General features: G+C 35.6%; 2 long non-coding RNA genes across 6 annotated transcripts; one reads left to right on the top strand and one right to left on the bottom strand.

The window, feature by feature from the left end:
* The first annotated feature begins 142 nt into the window (after nt 1-142).
* On the top strand, nt 143-4,587 carry LOC135770462 (uncharacterized). Of its 2 annotated transcripts, none has more exons than XR_010542676.2 (7): nt 143-480; nt 649-720; nt 840-923; nt 1,163-1,319; nt 2,398-2,460; nt 3,291-3,353; nt 4,197-4,587. It is a non-coding gene; the product is annotated as an uncharacterized lncRNA (long non-coding RNA). The 2 variants fall into 2 exon arrangements; XR_010542655.2 differs by having other exon boundaries at nt 3,285-3,353.
* A 2,876-nt stretch (nt 4,588-7,463) lies between these two features.
* Nucleotides 7,464-15,585, bottom strand: LOC141281985 (uncharacterized). Of its 4 annotated transcripts, none has more exons than XR_012336450.1 (12): nt 15,450-15,585; nt 12,631-12,745; nt 11,406-11,561; nt 10,996-11,107; nt 10,827-10,907; nt 10,187-10,367; nt 9,968-10,050; nt 9,771-9,832; nt 9,576-9,672; nt 8,498-8,685; nt 8,193-8,388; nt 7,464-8,067 (listed from the first exon to the last, which is right to left on the bottom strand). It is a non-coding gene; the product is annotated as an uncharacterized lncRNA (long non-coding RNA). The 4 variants fall into 4 exon arrangements; XR_012336448.1 differs by having other exon boundaries at nt 9,576-9,638; XR_012336451.1 differs by having other exon boundaries at nt 8,193-8,240; nt 9,576-9,638.
* Between the last annotated feature and the right edge of the window lie 1,903 nt (nt 15,586-17,488).

Raw genomic sequence — 17,488 nt, 5'->3', positions numbered from 1 at the left:
TAATTACCCAGACCCGTAGTTCACCGAGAAGCTAGGCAAAATTGCATCGATTATCGGAGTCGATTTTCCTTGATTTTGAACCAGATTTTGCCTAGCTTCTCGGTGAACTACGGGTGTGTGTAATATATGCCGCTCCATCTGAAAGCAGCTGATGGCGTTTTACTTCTAATCACGGAACCGGCTTTACTGATGAAACACGCATGAGAATCACAGACGATTTTTTTGCATAGCCCTACTCTCCTACGCACTCACACACACACTCACTCTCCCCCTCTCTCTGTTTGTCCCTCTTTCAATTTGCTTTGCCTATTTCTCTTTGCATTCTTTCTTTTCTTTAATATGGCATCTTCAGGTTTTGACCAGTTATGCCAGGAAGCTGCAACTATTTCAAAGCATCTTGACATGAAAGCTGACAATGCTGAACTTGGAGCAGCTACCAGGGAGGCTGAAGAAATTCTACAAATGTTCAATCCTCCACTGGTAAAGTTAATTACATTTCAGTTTTCTTCTTCATTTGGTTAATTTTTTATTTACACTTAAGTTGCTTTAATAAATGTATATTTTTATCTGTTCATAGATTTCCAAGTCCTTACTTTCAATCACTTTTAGCATTTTATTTTAACATGTTTATTTCCAAAAAATTTTCAGCTGAAAAAGAAGACCAAACGAGCGATTTCCTGGACTCAACAGACACAGTGAACTTTGAACTGCATTTCAAAGGTAATATTGGTTATATAAAATATCCGTATATCCACATAAATGGACTCAGGTCCGTAATAGTGCCAATATAAATAATATAGTTTTATAAAATTGATTGTTGTCTGTTGTTACATCTGTAGCCAGCTTCTCAGCCGCAACACCGAGAACCAGAGTTGAGGTCATTGTACTGCTGAGAAAAGTGCAAGATCTGTTTAACCAAAAATGTAAGCATATGTTCAAACACTTTTTAAGTCTTGATAACATAATATACCTTAATGTATCCATGGCATTATTATCAAATCAATAACTTATTTGTGTCCATCAACCATACGATTATGACACATTACCAAAATGACTGTTTACAGCCGGTACACTGGCTATTAACAGGATGGGAGAGTCACAATTTTCCGACTGTGTTACAATGTGTAAAATGTACATGCATGTGTTTGCCCGTGTCTTTCAGAGGATGCCGGAGGTACTGGAAGGCTCCCCTACCAGTCCCTGGTAAATCAAGGCATGACAGTTAAAGTTGCAGGACAGCCTCAAAAAGCCATCCTATTATGGAAGGAAGCAGTTGGAGGGGATTTTGCAAGCTGCTGAGGAGATTTCATTTGAAATCAGTAAGTGAGATTAACAGTGGTTTTGTTTCTCCACCTGTGTTTCGGCAGATCACTTGGCTCTATGCAAAGTGGAAAAAATAAGTTAACTAAACAATAATACGGGCCTACATTTGAGTCTTTGTATAGTGCAGCAGTGGTTGGGTTAATTTTTGACCCATAATAAGTAAATATTGGATAGAACAAATGCTGGATTGTTGTTATGCAACCATGGGGTATAATAACCCAGCAGTTGGGTTAAAACAACCCAGCATTGGGTCAATATTAACCCAGTAGTGTGTTCTGTCCAATATTTACCCAACATGCGTAAAAAAATAACCCAGATATTTTTAGAGTGTGGGCCACTATATTTCTCCATGTCTCCCCAACCAGTCGAGGCAAATGGGTGCCCATTCTGAACCATGGTTCTGCTCGAGTTTTCTGCATATTAAAAGGAAGTTGCCATTGCACTCTCAGAAAAAAAGGTATAAAAGTTGTACCTTTTTGTCACTGGTACACTACCTTTTAAAAAGGTCCTAAAATGTACCATTTAGGTACAGATATGTACCTATGAGGTACTAGCATGTAGCTTGGTGGTACCAATGTCTACCTTTTAGGTACAAAAGTGTACTTTTTGAAAAGGTACTGCCCCAATGTCAACTTTTGTATCTTCATGTACCTTTTTTCTGAGAGTTTGTAGCCTAATAATATAAAGAGTACAGTATGGTCTCTAGACCTACTCTGTTTGAAAAGTGCTGTGAGGAACTTTGTTATGAATTGGCACTTTAAAGATTCAATGTAATTCAATTGAAACAGATTCAGGTTATAGATTCTGTATGTGTCTATGACAGTTTGTAAGGGATGTAACACTATTTCTCAGTTGCAGTTTCCTCATTACAGTGGACACATTTTCTAAAAAGGCACCTCTCCAGAATATCCTATAGCTGTTTAGTTGAATTTAACTAGTGATTGTGATGGCCCTTGGCAACAGTTGAATTTTATCTATAAAATTATATTTCTTCATTAATACTGCTGTGTGATGCAGAAAGACCAGTTATTGTTATGCTTCTAAGTGTTTCTTTTTTCCCTATACATTAATTAGATGCAGCACAATGCAACTCCACTGACAAAGCAGAAGGAATGTCAGAGGTGATGGACGAAGAAGGTACGCTGAGTTGTTTTTATTTTATCTTTAAATAAATATATTAAACTTTTAAATATATTAAACTTAAGAAGCATAGTTTACTAGATATGTAATTGTGGTCATTACACTGTACATTTCACCACTATACACATTATTAAAACAATAATCAAATCAAAAGATGAAATCTGTGTGTGATAGTTTAACATCTTCAAATCAACAGACACAGCAGATGTTGCCCAGAAATTTTAGAGGCTATGTGTGAAAATGGTATTTCTTTTCATTGTAATACAATTTGAATGGTATTGCTTAAGTTCAAGCTTAATTAAAACTACTCTTCTGAAAAGTCTGCCATTGACATTGGACACAAAGAGAAAAGCTCACTTGTTTGAAAATTACAATTTAGATATACAATACTTATTAAGGTGACATTTAACATCTTTTATAGACCATTTTGCAAGATGTAAACAACACTGGTCCAGAAGCACGTCCTGTATCAGTTTTTTAACACAGCATAAACGTTGGGATAAAATACAACCAACAGGACATAGAAAACTTAATCAAAAAGTTAAAGAAACATTTTTAAGATGTTTTCTTTATGTGTGAAATAAAGAAAACAGTTACAAACTGAAACAGGAAGTTGCTTACATCTTGCAATGATAATTTTACACTTTGAATTGGCTGTTGATATTTAGATGCAAACAATGAATGGTACTGTATCTGTATTTGACCTACAATTTACTAATTAACTATTGACAGTATAAATGTTGACACATTGCATTATGAATTTGTAATTTAGATTCAAATGTTGTATTAAGAAAGTTGTTATTATGTTTTATGTTCTTTAGGTACAGAGCTGGAAGAAAAGTCCTCAGAAACAGCCACTACTGAAGCTATCGTGATGACTGCAGATTAAGGTATCTTTTCAAACTGTGGTGATTTTTATGTCCCATTGTGAATAATAAGCTCTTCCTTATAGTAGACCAGGGCAAGTAGACCTGGTTTGGAGGCAGCAACATGAATAAAAACAGTTAGTTTCAACAGATTACAATACTTTAACAAGAACAGATATTGGAACAGAACCATAGACCAAAACATATAAAAAGGGAAACAATCCACTACACAGTGACACATTGTGACAAATCAGCCTCCAAATCTTTCATTTAGGATCTAACAGCATTAAACTAGATTCACTTTGTAAGTCTTTCAACGGGCAGTTTCCAGGCAGAACGTGCAGAATATATAAACAAAGTTCTGTACATACATTTGGGACCTAATGTATAAAAACATCTTAAAGGGTGTTGTCCAGGACATTGTCTTAAATTACAAACAGAAATAGAAGGTGAGCACACCAACAATTGCTTTTAAAATGATGTTCCCGTGTACAAGCCTATGAATGGCTAGAACAGGCCAACCTACGACTGTATGAGTTATGGCATTACAGTTAGTAATGCTAAAGCTGAAGAATAAAGTGCTGGTGAGATTTTTTAAAATTGAGTTACACTTCTGAATCATGTTTGATTTACATACATTTCTGAAATGGAAAACCCAGAGTTTTCCTTGTTTCCGCTTTCTGAAATGTGCCCCAGGAATTCTTCTTTGTTGACCTGCTTGTATCTTATGATTGAGCATCAGCAATACCCACATTTTAATTTGGCAATAGAATATTGAATAAACTGCCTTTGAAATGTTACTTAAAATATGCTCTTGAGTATTAATTTCAACTAACTGGCTTGACTTAAATATATTTGTTTTGATAGATGGAGGCCATTTGTGCTGTGTCTGCCGTGTCCTTTTCGATGACAGGAAGAAAAATGCTTCAAAGAAGTGGCGTTCATGGTCACAGTGCACAGTGTGCCAATCATGGTCACACACTGCATGTGGTTTTAAAAAAACATGTGCCTTAAATGCCAGTGTAAAGACACCATGCAAACAGCCTGTAGCGCTGCATCAGTGATAGGAAACATGCTAGTTACACAAGATGTTTTATGTTTTAACTTTGAGTTGTTTTTACTTTGTTCATGACCCCATCCCTACAAACACACACACACACACATTTTTTTTTTTTTTATGTATTAGGTGCCATTTAATCTTTTTCATGCAAATGTATTGTAATGATTACACTTATAATAAAACATATTTTTCATTCACTCTTTATTGTTGTCATTTGTTGGCACCATAAGTGTGGTCCCTTTACCTGGGACATGGGGGGACCAATTAATATCTATTGTACTGAATTTAGTCCACAGGTTGTAAATGATAAGTAGCCTATTGTTTCATCTTTTATCAATGGTTCGGTAGGTTGGGTGTTGGCAAGGACCTCGCCATACTTTTCAATACAGTGAGTCAAAGTTCGATTTCATGTTATGATTAAATAGTTTACATAACTTTCACTTCTTTTCGCAGTCTTGCTGTCACTGAGAGGTATTTGGCAAATTGGATATTGAAAAGTTGGTTTATGTCAGAGCAGTAGTGATACTTGTGAATACTTTGATATACAACTGAACAGTACAATTTAAACAACTTTAAATACAATGGTTGCTATAAAGGATGATGGGGATGATGATGTTATGTGTATCTGCTTTATCAAAGTGATTTTCCTCCATCATACAGATGAAGTTGAAGCAAATCTCTATTACCACATTTAATGTTATGAAAAGAACCATCATGACAGAAATATATATTTATATATGAATTGAAAGTAATACAAAAAAAATTGAGACCAGAAACCCATCATGAGTTAAAAAACTGGCTATGCTCAGTTGTAAGGAATTTTTTGGAATGATTAAGTAATTTCACATTTTGTGTTTTAAATTAAAGTGACAACACAAGTAACAAAATTTGGTGTTCCAAAAAATAAAACTGATTGTGTTGTTTTAACACATCTGTTTTTAAAGTGTATGTATTACTCTACAGAATGCTGTACCATTCATTAACAAAGTTTTAAATAATATATACTGTATACTACACTTTACTATAGTATTGGTATTTACTATAAATTACTTTAGTACTTTTTATGTGTGCAGAATTTTTATGACTGGACTGACACACCTGATCCACATACATTCATGGTATAGTTTGCATACTGCTCAGGCCTGTCTTTCTGCTTAGAAAGACGGAACATGAAACAATACATAGGCTTCCTATACACATAGCTGAAGCATTCAGTTTCTCAAAGTGTTTGGAAGGAGGGGAATGGTACTCTAATGGATAAACTAAATAGGCCTGTTTACAATTTTTAGTTGAGCTCAAAAGAAAACATCTAAACAAAAATAAATAGGCTACAAAAGATGCAAGAGAGCATACATTATGTACATTATGTAGCAAACATTGTGTATAATGTTTGCTAATCTGGGTATTGACAACCAATAGGCCTAATAATAATCTACTAGCCTACAATCAGAGACGACTACCCATCAGACTATGATCTTATTTATTAATGGTATGTTTTAATTATCATAGCAGCATTGACATAAATAGATAGTATATGCATAGAAGCCCAAACAGAAATGCACAGTTTGTGTGTGTGGCCAACACCAGGTATTCATCAAGGTGTGGGGTCTGTTTACACAGCCAGAAACAAACAAACAGCTTTATTTGATCTAAATCTAACCTTATTGAGCCTTCAAAGTGCTCTCTGAAACTACACCTGAGATGGCTTGTGTACTTGAAATGAGAACATGAAAAGTTTGTTATAGAGCTAAGCCAAATACATCGTTAGAAAGGTCTTGACCTGCAGAATAACATATGTCAGTATAAAGAATCTACATGGCTCCTGCTTTGAAATACGGACCTTTAAAACATCACCTTGGTGCATTTTTGAATGCTTATAATTAGGCAACAAAAGGGGCAATAGACATGGGACAAACTCTTAATGAGAGCTCTTGACCTCAGTTAAAATGTCAATATAGTCAACAACTTGGGACTCTATCAAATATGGTTAAAATTTATTTAAACCTATTTAACAGTTAAATATTTAAAATCTGATTGCATAAGTGTGTTAACAATCCCCTAAACACCCTGTACTCTCAACTCACTATTTACAACCTCCAATTATAAGAAAAACATAAATGTTTTAAAAAACTACAATTCCCTACATGTGTGCAATGCAGCTTGATACAAATCAGCACTAAAATTGTAGTTTTTCTGGTTTGCAAAGTAGGGCTGTAAAAACATATATCTACTGAATATATAAACACCTAGTTCAGACAAACTATTAATTATGCTGCATATAGATGATCTACGTTAAGAAAATGTAAAAAAGTTGTTTTTTAAAGATATTTTAGCAGAAACAGTGTTTTTTGCTAGATGGGATACAGCTACGCCATTTAGGGTTAAGTTTGGGGTAGAATTCGGATGGAAACAGCGGATCTGTCTAGATGTGATACAACTTGTCTTAAATCGCGTGAAATGTTTGGTTTAGGTTAGGTTTTGGGGATAGGATTAGGATAATAACAGCGCTCATCCGCGAGATTTTGCTGTTGCTGTATCCCTTCTAGCCACAACGCCGAAACAGCAGAACACGCAAACCCCGCCTTCAACACAATGCACTTCCGCAACCTTCTGCTACCAAAAAACTTATTTCTCAAAATCGAATGAAAAATTGTTCAAAATGATTGTATTGTTGAGTTATCAAATTTTGTTTTCTGTAGTAAAATGTTGAATGTCATTTAAAAAGAAAACACGTCATGCAACCAACGTGGTTTCAATAATAGCAGCCAAGCAACCACCATAGCAACGAACTATATAATACTAAATGTAATATAATGGGAAGAAAAAAGTATCAATCCACATCAATTTAGTTCGGGAGAATTTCAAGCCAATAATGGTTATGTAAGAACCTACTGATTGTGGCAGTCTTGTGGATTATGACTGTGAAATCATTGTATAAGTCATTTATAAAGTTAATCACTATTCATTCACCTCTAAAGTGTGCTGTGACAATAGCTGAAATCATGACTATAACTCATTGTGGAAAACATTTTATTTTTTAAAAACTTTTACAGTATTTGTTTCAAAGGATTCAAGATTCAATACTTTGTCATTTCAACTTAGCACACAAAAACAAAACACCTTACACACATTGACCACATTTGTACATTACTGTAAATAAGTAACATCACAATGGTAAACACACAATTTTGTTCTCACACAGACTAGTGTGAATATGTGTGCTTAAAAACAGTACCTACGCTTTAAAATAAATCAGATCTAGTAAAACATCATGTTTGCACAAGTAAGGCGAGCATTATATTACACCACCATAAAGGTTTCTATGATATGCTGCAACATATACTATACATTTACATCATGTATCTTTTTACAGAATACAATATCAGACTAGAAATTTAAAAAAAAATCCGTAGTGCTAGTTAACATATTTATCCACATTGTCATAATTATCACTCTTATCATTGTATACCAGTGTCTGTATGCTTGGCATGGGGAGGGCCTGACACAAGTGGGGGTTGTCTGCAGGAACAAAGTCTGATACATGTGGGTGAAACATCACAATGGCTTGATGTAGTTTTCTTTCCAGCTGTTGGAAGCGTTGAATGAGAGCAGCTTTGCATGAGTCTTCATATGTAAGGCATCAATCCCTCGCCTCCTCGAAACATCATCTTCTTCAATCTAGAAAACAAAATGCTATGTTATGTTACCAGGTGGTTTCTAATATGATTTGCAGGTAGTTAGTTTGTCAGATGGTTACTAGAGTGACTGCTGTGTAATTACTAGGGTAAAGTAATTATACTTACAGTGTCATCAAAGCAGAAGTAGACATGCCAAGCGGGATCACATGATTCCTGAAAATCAATTGTCGCAGGTAAGAAGCTCATCTGCGGTGACCATTGAATGCTGTTGTATTCTTTTGTTGCCTGTCTCAGTCTATTGCTGGAGCTGGCTACCTGCTTGGAGAGTCTAATGGCAATGCCCTGCCCATCTGAAGCAAAGCTAGGAAACAAGCATGCAGAAAAATGAATGTATTAGTTTGTATTATAGTCCTTTTTAAGTTCAAACCTAATGTCATATTGTATCTACTTATCCACTTATAGCACTATACCTGGATATATTCTTCTCAGGTGGAGGAGGACTGCTCTCTCCCTTGATTCAGTTCTAGCCTTGCAGTTGGACTCTGAGCTCACGGTCCACATCTTTAAGGGTAGACTGGAAGTTTGAATCAGACTCTTGCCATCTTCTCCCAATACGGTATTTTTTCTCAATGTTCAGCAAAGTCCTCAATTCTAATATCTACACATTACAAAAAGTACAGCACAAAAGTTCAGTAGCTAGCAAGCAGAAAGCATTACCGAGGTACACCTGACCAAACATATGTTACAAGTAAGGCCTTGGTGGTAATAGATTACTAATTACACCACATGACGATTTGCAATAATGCTGCAATATTTTTATTTATAACCACTGTGGTGGCAGTTTCCTTCAAAACTATGCCATTACTATAATCACACGTTGAAGCACATCAGCAAGGCACTTAAACACCACCGTTTTTCAATATTTTACTACAGGGCTATTCAGATCTTACCCTGGAAGGCCAGAGCACTGCATAGTTAAGCTCCAACCCTGATCAAACACACCTGAGCAAGCTAATCAAGGTCTTCATGATCACTAGAAAATCACAGGTGGTTAATGGTACATAAACTCAGTAGTGCTCCAGCACTCCAGTGTACAATTTGAATAGCCCTGTTTTACTATGTTCTTACCTCAACTTAGACGAATTAATACATAACTATCTTTTTTCAATGCGTGCACTTTTAATCTTTGTACAGTGCCTTGTGAATGTATTAGCGTTTAGCCTAGCCCCATTCATTCATATGGCTCCAAACAGGGATGAATTTAGAAGCCACCAAACACTTTCAGGTATTTAGACGAGTAAGTATGGTGGCACAAAATAAAACTTTTGTGTGGAGTCATAGGAATGAATGGGGCTAGGTAGGCTAAATGCCAACACATTCACGAAGTGCTTAACAAAGACTAAAAGTGCATTCATTGAATAAAGATAGGTATGTATTAATTCATCTAAGTTGAGCTAAGGACATAGTAAAATATTGAAAAACAGAGGTGTTTTCCTTTAAAGACGTCTGTAATTACCAAAGTCTTACATAAAAACATTAAACTCTTACTTGAACTTGTAGAACTGAATCAGTCTGATGATGTAGTCACTTTTCCATCTACAGACAGAGTCTCTGAAAAAAAGACGACATTACTACCACAGTACCACTGTAATAAAGTAATTAATTTCATGTTACTTCTGTTTCTTTGTTAATAGTATTCATGACATTCTTACAGTATTTAAGACTTTAACTTCAGTTCCTTACTTATTGGTTTCTGTTGGGCTAGCTTTTTTTCCATCTCGCCATGTCTCCTTCAGAAATCAACACTATACAACAACAATAACAGAAAACAAGACACACATCAATCCTAAATACTCTTGTGCAAAATGCACTTATAAATGGAATGTAATATTCTCCCATCTACAACTAATTGTTACCTGCTTCTTATGTGCATTGTTTACCTGGTGCCTCTCTGATGACAGATGAGATATCTTCTTGAGCAATATTTTCTCTGCTTTGTCTACTCTTTGCAGGAGCTGCACCTCTGAAAAGACAGTTTAATCTACTTATAGTATGCTTACCATTTTGTGTGTGATCGACTTCACTCCAGAAAATATAAAATGTATAAACAGTGAACCACCAGCACAGAATTTTAAAAGGTTATACAGCAGTAGACACACCTAGGTCAGTTGATTTCCTCCGTCCATAATGCAAAAGGGCATCAGTCAGTAGGTCAAGGCGATGAGATGGAGTCATCTCCTTTGTGACTCTGGAAAATCTTTGGAGGAAAGACCACAGCCTTTCCATTCCTTCCCCGTCTGTGAGCCCAACCCCATCAAGCCATCTGGTACTGTACTTGATCTATGATTAAAGCAAAGTGGTAAAATATCACATAATGTACACAAAGCATGATCCTACTGCTTATAGTTATCTTATGTTATTTTATCTTTTAATTTGTAAAAATAGCAAAGCTGTTCTTTTTATTACTCTATATTAATGTAATTATTATACAAATTAGGTAATCTGCATAAAAAGAACCAAAGGAAACCAATTTGGTTATAACAATCCTCTGCTTATAGTGATTAGTTTGACCCAGACAGATTTGAGATAAACGGTTTCCACTGGATTGTCTTACACATTGCATCTCTGAAACAAGTTTAGACAAACGTCAGGTTGGAAAAATGTTAGATTAAAGATTACTTTTAGGAATTTCTGGCTAATTTCAGCTTTGCAGTGCATAGACAGGACAAATTGAGGCCAAACAGGGAGTGAATGATGTGTGTTATATGTCCTGATATCCCTATAAAGTCAATGAATTACCTGGCAGGGCAATTTGTGTCCATCAACATGAAATGCTGGTAATACTAAGGAGATGTTGTGTGATATGCCCTCCCATGATTTCTGATTGAACACAGTATGACATAATTTTGAGTTAAAGGTCTTTTCTCAAAACAATAATTCAGTTTTACACAGAAAAAAGGGTACTTACCTGGAAATGTGAGGCAACAACACAGGCAATGTCTAAGACTACTCGCAGGTGTATGTTCTTTTCCTCACATCTTTGAAGTAGTGCATCAGTGACATACAGGGGATAGGCTAATCTATTTTAACACAAAAATGTGAATGATAAAACACTTTATACTGAGGAAAAGTATCACAATTATATTTGGTGACTAAAAAATTTAATATAATATGGCTTATGTTAGGGTCATGCTATTTTAGGCATTTTATGAATAGCTAGAATCAAACAGGGGAATTATCATTCATATATATAAACATAAACTTAGTTAGATTTACCATGTTAAAAACTGTGGAAATGCATCATCACAGTCTGTGAAAAAAGACCATTATAATACAAAGAGCTTTTCAATTGGTAAATGCATGTGTACAAATAAATACCTATTACAACAGCCTCATTAAGTCTCTGCATGACTGGTACTGAGTGATGCCTCTGAACGTTGACGTTTTTACAAAAACTTTTGTGGAGGGATGCTGGCCTCTCTGTGTTGTAATAAAGAGCATTGGAGAGAAGCCCAGTAATTCCATCTTACAAAGCTGAGAAGAGAGAACAAAATGTTTTAAACAAGAGTACACAGTCAAATGAAAAACTATGCTCTTATCCACTATCTACTTAAATAAATATTTGTTTTTTGTTTACTGAACTGAATTGTAGTTGTAATAATTACAATAAATAAATAAAAAATATATATTTTATAAATGAAACTTACAAGCAAGTCCACACAGTTCATAATTTTGTTAGAATTGGCATGTTTTTTTAATTTGGCTCCCCACTGATCATCAAATTTTACATTTGGGGCTTTCAAATTTTTCTTTTCTATAATCTTTACTCCACAGTATTTGCAGGTTTTGGAGGCGCCAATTTCTTTGTAGCAAGCACTACACTGGCGTGTTCTGGATCCAGGTGCCTTGTGTGTGTCAGTGTGTAAGTTGGCGAGTGAGTGAGTGAGTGAGTGAGTAGGAGAGTGAGTGAGTGAGTGGGAGATATTTTTTTAATTCTTTATTTACTAAACATTGTATGTATATAACTATTTACAACAAACCCCAAGATCCGCCCACTATCATAAGACTATATAATAAAATAAATAAATAAAACGCCAATAGAATAAAACTGACCAAAAAGAAAGATCTAAATGTCTAAAGATTTCTGAATTGTACCACAAATGTATTAAAAGCACGGTGTTGTTGTTACTGTTTTTAACTATGTATAAAAAGGCTGAACAACTGTGGTAAAAGCAGAAGGTTTGCTGTTACTGTACGACAAAACACCACAGTAGAAGTAGACTAACTGCGGTAAAAACATGGTACGATTTGTGTACTATAAACACAAAATACCACAGTAGAAGTACATTGGTAGTTAATTCCAAAAATATGAATATAATAAAATGATCGAGGATCTGTCACGTTATGTTAATGGTGACTAACATAACGTGACTAGCTTTTCACCCACTGCTTGATTATGTGTTGTGTTGAACTTATTTTGAACAAAAAGAAAGAATGTAATATAGATGACCAATACAATTCAGAGAACATTTAGAAGCCGATCTGGATTAACACATATAATGAATTTAAAATCAAACAAACATACACTTTATGGTATACTCACCGAGATGTGATGACATTTGTAAATTGATGATAAATATCGTGATGATGTGCGAATGAGATTTGGGTCACGGCGGGGCGTAGCCACGAGTGTGCCGGAGCCACCCAGAGTGGCACACCTAAAATGGATGCAGAATATTTATTTATAGTTTCAATTTTGTTGTTTACTTAGAATATATATATATTTAAAAGAAACCTTTCACACGCAAGTTACAAATATTTTATCTGACCCCTTGTGTCCATGGCGACGGGTCATGATTGTCAAGTGACACACCGCAACAACAATAATGTATGCTATTCGTTTTATTTCGTTTTTTCCTTTTTTTTTTATTAAAAATATTAACTAACTTGCTTACCATGTCAACTATCTGATATTCCAATCCTTCGTTTAAAGATCTTCATAAATTATCTTGATCTATAACGAGATGAGTCGATTACAGCACCTGAATTCCCCAGCGTTTCTGGTTATCTTGCCTGCCTGTGACACACGCAGATTTTCAGATGCACACCCAGAGGTTTTTTTCTGGCTACGGGTCACGCTTCTTGAATGCGATGAACAAAATCGTATGGTATAGTACGATTTAATATATTCGTATTAATTAGCACGAAATCCCTGCGACACAGGGCTGTGTTAAATGCGATGAACTAATCGTACGATTTCGTACGAGCCAGCTCGTATGATTTCATACGATTTAGCCACTTGGTTAAATCGTTTGAATTATTACGAATTCGCTGTGAGATAGGGTTGGCTCCGACATAAGGGTCCTATTAAAACGTGTCTTCTCTACCTAGATTGACTGGATACGAATTGAGAACAGAAGATTATGCAAATCACTGATTAAATCAACCAACCAATCATAGGCACGAAGACATCAGTCAATATCCCGCCCCCAAAGACCCAAAAGTCATATTGATCGAGCGAGCGTGTGTGGTGCAGCTGTGAGAGCATAGAGAGAGTCAGAATCGAGCAAAAGCTCATCCAAGCCCTTGCTCGCGTGACTGCATTTGTGCGCGCTGAGCGGAGGTGCGCTCTCGCAAGGATGCTTTACACAATTGTGTTCTGCTTTTTCGCGCTCGAATAGTGTTCGCGTGCTCATATCACTCACTCGCGCGTGGTTTTTGTGCGCGCTGGGTCTGATTAAACACCACACCTTTCTTTCCCATTCTGACATTCAGTTTGGAGTTCAGGAGATTGTCTTGACCAGGACCACACTCCTAAATGCATTGAAGCAACTGCCATGTGATTGGTTGATTAGATAACTGCATAAATGAGAAATTGAACAGGTGTTCCTAATAATCCTTTAGGTCAGCGGTTCCCAACTTCAGTCCTCAAGGTCCACCTCCCAAAATGTTTTAAATGTCTCCTTATATGAAACACCTGATTCCACTCATCAGTCTCAGTCTCATTGATTACTATGAGCAAAACCATGGTTTTACTACAATAACCATGGTTAAACTATGGTTTTTGAAAACCATGGTAACTACAAAATAACCATGGTTTTGACAAACACCTGATTCCACTCATCAGTCTTGTTCCAGAATGTTTAAAATGTTCCTTAATTAACACACTAACAAGCTAATGAACTGAATCAGCCCTTACAAAAATTAACCATGGTTTTACTACAGTTAAAAAAAAAAAACATGGTTACTGTAGTAACTACAAGAACCATGGTTTAACTATGGTTTTTGAAAACCATGGTTGTCAAAACCATGGTTATTTTGTAGTTACCATGGTTTTCAAAAACCATAATTAAACCATGGTTATTGTAGTTACTACAGTAACCATGTTTTTTTTTGTTTTAACTGTAGTAAAACCATGGTTAAATTTTGTAAGGGCTGATTCAGTTCATTAGCTTGTAAGTGTGTTAATTAAGGAACGTTTTAAACATTCTGGAACAAGACTGATGAGTGGAATCAGGTGTTTGTCAAAACCATGGTTATTTTGTAGTTACCATGGTTTTCAAAAACCATAGTTTAACCATGGTTATTGTAGTAAAACCATGGTTTTGCTCATAGTAATCAATACACCAAAAAAACATGGTTACTACACATTTACCACAATAAAACCATGGTTAATTTTCGTAAGGGAGGTGTTTTATATATGAAGACATCTAAAACATTCTGGGAGGGGGGCTGAGGTGAGAGTATACTGTTACCGTGGTAAAGCATGGTAAACTAGACGCGTATCGGGTTTTACCACGCAGTAGCCGAAATAAACTGTTACTGTGGTAAAGCATGGTAAATTCGACGCGTATTCGGGTTTTACCACGCAGTAGCCGAAATAAACTGTTACTGTGGTAAAGCATGGTAAATTCGACGCGTATTCGGGTTTTACCACGCAGTAGCCGAAATAAACTGTTACTGTGGTAAAGCATGGTAAATTCGACGCGTATTCGGGTTTTACCACGCAGTAGCCGAAATAAACTGTTACTGTGGTAAAGCATGGTAAATTCGACGCGTATTCGGGTTTTACCACGCAGTAGCCGAAATAAACTGTTACTGTGGTAAAGCATGGTAAATTCGACGCGTATTCGAGTTTTACCACGCAGTAGCCGAAATAAACTGTTACTGTGGTAAAGCATGGTAAAATCGACGCGTATCGCGTTACCTTTATCCTAGTATTAACTGATCGAATCTGCGTCACGTTAAAGCTCAGGATGGCATTTAATCGCTTTAGTTACGATGTGCTGATTTAAAATCATTTTGAGATACAATAAGCCTAAGCAGAACTGACAGATATAAAACAGCGATTGAATTGAACACTTTTAATCTGATTTATATAGAGTAATAAACTTTATATCAAATTAAAGACACTTAACTTACCAATGCGTTGTTAAATCTCGCGATGTAATGAAATGCAACTCCTAATGTAATGTCATATGGAGTTCTTCTCTTTAGCGACCCCAGTGGACGTTTGTTTTTCAAAACTGTAGCAATACGTGCCTATTGGTACATATTTGTGGCGCTGCAAAAAAGTGTGCAGAGGTACGTATTTCCCATGAGACCAGGTTGTATTTATGACAATTGTTAGGGTTGTTTGTTATTGTTGTGTTTTCTTCATTTTTAATATTTTTTGTACATATTTTGGAACTATTTAGTAACTTAATATATATAGTAGTCAACATTTGAAGTGGATCAAAAACATTCATCAAACTTGTCCTAAGACAAGAACGGGTACTGGGTATTGGTTTTAAGACAACTTTTAGGAAAGGTTTTGATCCACTTCAAATGTTGACTAGTGTATATAAAAGAGGTTAACATGTTTATTTTTACATTCTCTCTTTTTGCAAAAAAAAGGGGCAGTTCTTTTAAAATAACTATTTAAATCAACTATTATTCTCATGTCTGTTAATATAGTATAACATTACAGATTTTTGTCCAAAATATTGGCTGTTATGTGGTGTGGGGCGAAGCCTCGGATTGGATGGGCCAGGCCCACTCTGCCCCCCCTCCATGGAGCCGGGCCTGAAATTTACTATATCATATACAAACATAAATAAATAAATAATTTGTTTGGTCATAATCAGACATGCATGCAAAGGTAATACAAATTTTACAAATGACATCTTGACTGATTTAAGTAGAACTTTAATTAATTCTTTCATTGAGTAACTCCAAAGCATACTAGTTATTATAATAGTGCTAGGTTACATTTAGATAGCTGATTAACTAAATAGCTAGCTAAACACATTTGCTAGTTAAACTATAATACTGCAGATCAAATATATTCATCCAAGTTTTATCATCAAAACTTACTTGACTTGATGTAGTCCTTGGGCTCAAATGCAGCAAGTGTGGCTTTTGTTGTAGTCAAGGCCTGGAAAATATATAAGTAATATATGTGCATGTGACTGAGGAATGTGCGTGGTAGAAATTCAACTGAAATTGCATTAAATCTTGTTGTTTTAAACAAAATTATGCTGCAAGGTTTTTTTTACAGACAAGTTGCTTGTTACAGGCAACTCTGGGATTTTAGTTTATTAACTCCCATATTTATCCCCATTAATTTCCATGGAAAGTTTCCTTCCTTAAATGGACATTCCACTTTTTTGAAAATATACTCTTTTTTCAGCTCCCCTAGAGTTAAACATTTGATTCTTACTGCTTTGGAATCCATTCAGCCAAATTTTCCGTCAGTCTTAGTACACGATGTAACTTCAGATGAGTCAAGTTTTAAATAGGAAAAATATAGAAACTCTTTGGTTATTTTTTTAGCACGATGCTAATGATCTAATCAGATTCAATGGTCTGTGCTAAGCTATGCTAAAAGTGCTAGCGCCAGACCCGGAGATCAGCTGAATGGATTCCAAAACGGTAAGAATCAAATTTTTAACTCTAGGGGAGCTAGAAAAGGAGCATATTTTCAAAAAAAGTTAAATTGTCCTTTTAATTCCCAGAATATTGCAAATACCTCTATGAGCTCTTTAGGTACAAAGGTGTACTTTTTGAAATGGTAACAGCCCTATAGCTGAGATTTTTTTTTGACTATTTTTTCTGACAGTGTATGAAACCTGTATGGCTCTCTCATTGGTTTGGTTTTTACCAAGTACTGTATACCTGTATATACATAGCTGCCTGCAAAAGTTTGAAACTTGTACCTTTAAAAGGGAGCTGGACCATACATTCTGTATATTGGTGTTTCACTTCCACCAAAAATAGTTATCAGAAGATAAAGTACCAGAAGATAAAATAAAGTTTGCTAAAGTACTTTTTATACATATGGCATTTATTTATTACGTTCATGTCAACATTCATTTTGATAACAATCGTGTGCTGTTGTGCTCATGGGGACCAGGGTTCGCCTATATGTCATATCTTGTTTCTCTATCTCACTCTTTCCTGTCAGTTCTCTAATGTCATGT

Source organism: Paramisgurnus dabryanus, chromosome 3 (assembly GCF_030506205.2).
Source record: "Paramisgurnus dabryanus chromosome 3, PD_genome_1.1, whole genome shotgun sequence".
Classification (NCBI taxonomy): Eukaryota; Metazoa; Chordata; class Actinopteri; order Cypriniformes; family Cobitidae; genus Paramisgurnus; species Paramisgurnus dabryanus.
The sequence above is the reverse complement of the archived record's forward strand: the minus strand, read 5'-3'. Positions and strand labels throughout refer to the sequence as shown.